Below are 6,566 nucleotides of genomic sequence, written 5' to 3' on the forward strand. Positions count from 1 at the left end.
AGTAAGGTCCGACCTTGACGAATAACGAGATCGGACATGGATACATCGAGCAAATCATTCATGAATGCATTAAAACTCAAGCTTAAATCCAACAGATGTTAGTATAAATAAACAAACATAGAGGCAAATATTTAATATAAGATGCTCAAAATATTTCGACCTAGAAATGTGAAGCGAAAATATTAAAGTAAAAGCCGAGCATAAAATTAAAGACATCAAATGTAAACGTTTGAGAAAACAAATAAAAATAGCTCTTACACGAGCTATAAATTGTTTTTGCCCCAGGGGAATAAAAAAGAAAAAAGTTACAAAATTATTAATGGGACGCAACCCATAATCTCGCTTCTAGGAAGCAGGAGCATCCCCCCCGGCGGCATCTGACTTCTCCTTTGCCTTTTCAACCTCCTCCTCAGCATCTTCTGCTTCCAATCGAGCTTGCCACCTTGCCAGGAACTCCTCTTTGAAGGTATCGAGAAAGCTTATATCGAGATCAGCATTGCTGGCCCAAATTCGATACATGGCCATATTAACTGCGTGATCTTTCTTTTGCTTGAACTCCTCGAGAAGATGAGCCTTTTCACCCTCGAGTATCTCAAAGGTGTCTTTCTTCTCCACCTCGAGCTTGGCGTTCATCTCTTCAAGCTCCTTGATCCTTAAGTCATTTTCCTCGTGCTCAGACTTTGTAGCCTTAAGCTCGTCAGCAAGCTTGAGCTGGAGATTCTTCGACTCCTGAGCATAAGACATGCTCGAATGGACCTCATTATTCAGCTTGTAGTTCAGCTGAGCAAATACTACAAGAGCCTCCACACAAGAAAAACTGAGTTAGAATATATACCAAATAAAACTCAAACAGACATGTAAAAAAAAAAGAGTAAATTACCGAGGAGATAAGCTCGCTACCCTTGTCATAAAGGGTATTGGTTTCCCAACAGTTGTTTAGGAACTGCCACTGAGGAGCACCAAGATTGCTGAAGTTTACGAGATAGCCTAAAACATGTTTCTAAAATTGAATTCAAAGAGAAACAAAGAGTAGAATACTTACAGGATACGCAGCGGAATGAAACAGTCCTTCCTTCAGTTTCTCTAACTCTGGTATCCTCTCTGACGCAGAGTATTATCAAGAAACTGAACCGATCTTCTATTTTCTTCACAATATTCCAATGTATCCTTAGAACCACCTAGACTGGTGTGGGAAATTCTCAACACATGAGATAGATATAGAGAGAAGAAGAGAAAATAACAAAGAGGCTTAGAAAAGGACTTGTGTTTAGAGAGAATCTAAAACTATCAGAAAATCTAACTTGTGACTTATGTTTTGACTTCTCTCTAAGCACTCCTTTTATAGACTCAATTAGTTCATTTAATTTAATTAAAAAATCAATAAAATAATAACCGTTTTGAAGCCCTAGGTCGAAATTATCATGGGCTATAGGCCCGTGAAATTTCTCATTTGATTATAAGCCCATTGGACTTAAAATCAAGGCCTGTATTATTTTCTATTGATTTAATTAATTAAATAATTATTTAAATCCTTTATCAAATTAATTATTTATAATTTTAACCTTGATTTAAATTTATTTATTAATTTAGATACCAATTTATCTTAATTAATAAATCTGCCATAATTTCTCTTTTCTTCTCAAAATTACACAACTCTGTGAAACTATCCAAAATTGACCTGGTCAACTTTGATAATTATAATTGATGATTAAATCAATTAATTGAGACTATCTAGATGATTTTATCCAAGGTACAATGGGGACCATGGGCCTATGAAATCAAGCTCCAATAAGTTATCATAAATCTAACAAATAAATTTACTAACTTATTAATTCCTCGTGACTCCACTATGGACTCGGAATTGCACTCTTGAATTCATAGAATGCTCTATAAAAAATATAGATATGCTATTAATTATCCATTGTTACAGCCATAATTGTCACTCAATCCTCTATAGATGGTCTACAATGAGATAGGACTAAAATATCGTTTTACCCCTCATTGTATTTTATCCTTAAAACACTTAGTTCCTTGTAAATGATATTTCAGTAAACTAATTTAATTACTGAAATGAGATCTCTATCATTTAACACCTTGAACCAAACTAAAAGGAAACCATTGTTTCACTTCTTCATCAGAAGCTATAGATGTTCATATCTATGATTAACACTCCCACTCAATTATACTACCGAGTTCTGAAGATGTAAGTATGGGCTAGTCCGTAGGGTAAGCTGGTAACGAACAAGTCAAAGAACTCAAATAATACAATCAGTTAGAATACTAACCACTCAGAATTGAGATTGAATTGATCTATGGTCAACTATATGATATGACTAGAATAGATAATAACGGTATGTTTACTTATCTTATCAACTGTCAATATCGGTCCTGTCCGATGTAACAAATACAACCGATCTTATCTACTTTGCTAATGTTCTGGAAAGAACATAACACTGTAATGTGTAAGTAGATTATATCGTAGATTGGCAAGTCAGTGTAAATCATGTGCACTGACTAATCTTAGGACTAACTTATTTTGAACATATAATCATATTTATATTCCACTGTGATGATGTCACTATAAATAAGATTAGCTATATGCTCGGGATTTAATAGAAGTTTATATTAAACAAATAATTATGAAAATAAAACATGTGAGCAAAGTGATTGTACAAGTCAAAAAATGATTTCTATTCTTTTATTGATAATAAAATGAGATTACAAAGAATTTGAGTTTTAATTAGGGCATAAAACCCCAACAGTTTTGGCCCACTCGAGAAAAAACTTTCAAGCCGAGGGTGGCTCTGTGGGTCCCAGCGGCACTATCAATAACGTACTCACTAGAGTGAGTCGAAATTGACAGTAGGCGCTCACGAGTTGGAACAAGCTTCTTTGGAGCTAGAGTGGTTTCCTGGGAGGTTTGGATAACAGGAAGTAGGGGAAGAATGATCTCGGGGGTTACAGTAGCAGCTTGTCTCGAGCCCTGGGAGTCCGGAGGAGGGGTCGTCTCAGTCCTTTTAGGGACCTTAGAGGGTCGTCCTTCCTTCTGTGACACCCTTGGGCGTTTTCTTTGTTTAGCTCTCGAGTGGCGATTGAGCACGTTGTCGAGGTCAGAGTCCATATCGTCTGCATGAACGAGCCACATGTTAGTTAACGAGCTCAAAAAATACTAAAAAGAAACAAAGATTCAAGCGACAAGAAACCTAATGGAACTCTCCCCCGAGCTTGTGCTTAGCAACCAAGTAATCCCCCTATCTTCAGAGGGGGCTGGGGGAGTCCCTTCCCTATATGTGGAAGTTAACCTCGAAAGGTCTCTATAGTCGTTTGTTCCATAATGAATGGCTACCCCATCCCAAACTTCATTTAAACTATAAATAGTTTGGTATATCCCTAGCCAACTATCAAATCTATGAACCCTCTCGTCTACCCAAGACCATACATGGAAATTATCCCTGGAATCTAGGAATAGGATCAGGGTGTCGGGTTTATGTTTAAGTAGGGAAGGAGACCACAAGGCCGAGGTGAGAATGAGTTTACCTCTGTCACTCGAAATTGAAGCCTCATCATTTGCTTCGTTTCCAGAGCATGGAATCTTATGGCAACGAATTGGGGAGCAGACCCTCGAGCTTGTTGACCTCTGCCTCAGAGGAAGATTATCCATAGGGAGTGGCACATGCTCCCACATGGTATATTTACAGTAAGTGGCATCATTCGTCGACTGATCCTGCTCCAAGAGGCCGCAGGCTCGAAGCTTATCTTCGTGAAGAAGACAAGAGAGAGAACGCCTACCATACGGTAACTGGAGCAAGCCTGCCTTGTGCTCCCTCATCGTGTTCGTAGGAGTGGGACAATGATGGTTGACTAAAGAAGAGGATACATGTCAATTAGTTTGAGCCCAAACATTAATCGAGCAAGAAAGGAAAGGGGGATATGTACTTACGAATTCGTTGGAATGAATAGAACTTCGAAGGAGCCAGGCCATCTATCCAGAAGAAGGTCAGCTTGAAGTTGGGGGGATGGTTGGGCATGTCTTCAAAAATCTTCTTCTCCTTGGGATAGCTCGACGAGTAGTAGAAGCCATCTCCTCCTCGAGCTTGGGAGGGGTTGCTTTTCAGGCAAAAGAGATACAAGATCTCTCTAGGCGAAGGTCATTCTCTTCAATTTGTGGTATAGCGACCTCAGGGCTGACAAGACCCTATATGAGTTGTTCTGGAGTTGGAAGGGCACGAACTCAACAAAATCCAAAAAATCCTTAAAAAAAGATTTCAAGGGCAGTAGAGCCCTGCCTTCATATGCTCGCGACTCCAGGCCGTGAGCTTAAGTTTATTGTTGGGTCGACCATCACCCGGGCGTAGCAGCTTAGTTCATTTGAGGTAGGAGCTCGACACCTCAGCGAGCCGGACAGTCCTAGGTCGTGGCAAGCGAGAATGTCAAAGATGTGTCCCAATGAAGTTACCGAGCTCTAGTAATGCTCAGCCTCGAAAAATTCCTCCTTGGAGATGGGGATGGCAGCAGGTTGCGAGGTGGACAGACAGTTTGATGAATCTTCCATCAGCGAGAAAGTAAGATCACCAGGCTTGTAAGCGACAGTTACTTTGAGCGTGAGGTCGAGAGGGACAGGTCTGAGCTCGGGGTCTGGGTCTAGATAGATTGCGATCGAGAGTTTCTTCCTTTTCCTGTCCTTGACTTCGTCGATCTGACGCCGGAAGTGAGCTCGAATATCTTCTTGCTCGCACCGCACTTTATATTTGCGAATTAGCCGCTGGTTTCGAGTGAAGGGGGATTCTGGACTTGGAGTTGTTGGAGAGTAAGGAATTGTGAGCACTCATCCCCACCGTTTCTCAGAATTCTGCGACATCTAGCAAGAAAGAAAGGATGAGGGCCAGTCATACAAGAATTTGGAGTATAACTGTAGGTGATTCAAGCTCGAGAACTCGAAGATTACGGAGTAGTCTCGATCGAGATCGCGGTCTCGAAAGGACAAGGCGAATTCGAGCAAGACCCCCGAACCATTGTAAGGTTTGGGCTTCGAGTGGGGGTTCATTTTGAGAATCTCAAATTTTCAGGTGAAAAGGTGGCAGTTACTCAAGAAGGTGATAATTTTTGAAATCGTGCAAATTAAAACCCTAATTCTGTACCCATTTTCTTGGTCTACACGAAACATCACCCGTAGTCTAAAATGGTAGAAAACCTACATCTGCATTTTTTGTACTAAATCTGGGGTTAAAACCCATGGCATCAGGGATTTTGGATCCAAAGTTTATGTAAAATCATCTAAACTACATTGCTAAGGCAACCACTCAGAATACATTCACACAATGCAAAAACACGAAGAAATAAAGATACGAGGGTCAAGAATAAGAAACTTACACAAAGTAGCTTGCGAAGACAGAGAGATTGACGACTATAGGAGCAGTTGCAAGGAAGCTTTCACGAAATCAAAAATGCCAAGGGAGTTATGTTTCTTCAGTTTGGAGAACATGAAAAGATGAAAATGGAGTTTTAAGCTCTAGTTCTTTCTTTCCTCTTTGGAACTTGAAACTTGAAAATAAAAATGAAGAAGAAGAGAAGGTGAGACTATATATATACATATATATATAAATAAATCCCAAAAGGAGGTCAAAGGTCGAGCTAATATGGGCCATTGACTGGATTCGGTATTAGATCAGACGGATGGGTGCAAACGTGATGATGTCGGCATAAAAGTGGCACACAAATAGACGTGGGCATGGCACAAAAGTACTCGAGTACTCTGGTTAAGCAACCGGTGATTGACATGTGTCCACATTAGAGTATATTAAGTGGCTCGGTTTCCAAGAAGGGCAGTTCAAAAGTTTCCTTCTCATGGGATTCAACTGATACTTTTGAGGGGGCAAAATATTACACCCAGATTTTGAGAATAGGAACCTTGATCTCGAAATTCAGGTTCGTAAGGTGTATGCTCGAAATAAGCAAGGTCATTATGAGGTCCACCAGTCAAAGATTTCGTGAGCTCAAATAATATGTAGCCTCGAAGGTGTTTCAAGCCTATAAAGTGAACTCGCAACTCACAATAAGTAAGGGTTCAACACTTGTATAAGTTTCTTGATGCATTTCTTGCCCTCAGAGAAGATCGAGCTCGAGAGGTGTGAGCTCAAAGGTGATGGGTTGATCAATGGTTACTTGTTGGGAGCATAGGCGAAGTGAGATGACGAGCTCGTAATAGGCAAACGGTCTCGAAGGCGCATGGATTTTGTGTCTAAGCTAGTCGGTTATGTGTGAACGTACTTATTGTTGTAAATTCCCTATGTTTAAGGAATATGATGTTGTTGACGCGGTTCTTCGCCAACAGGTAATTAAAAAAATAAGAGAAAGGGATTAGTGCTAAGTGATGAACCAAAACAGATGAATGATCTTAAAATGAACTGATGATACGACTACGTTTTTAGGTGGTTCAAAGGTTAAAATCCTTCAACTCCACCAGCCAATATTATTGCTATATTTATGGTATTCTTTACAGGGGATTTTGTTACTCAATAGAATCCAACCCTTTGCAACTCCCAGGGTCTCCATATTTATAGGAGAGG

This window comes from Humulus lupulus, chromosome 2, assembly GCF_963169125.1.
Source record: "Humulus lupulus chromosome 2, drHumLupu1.1, whole genome shotgun sequence".
Taxonomy (NCBI): Eukaryota; Viridiplantae; Streptophyta; class Magnoliopsida; order Rosales; family Cannabaceae; genus Humulus; species Humulus lupulus.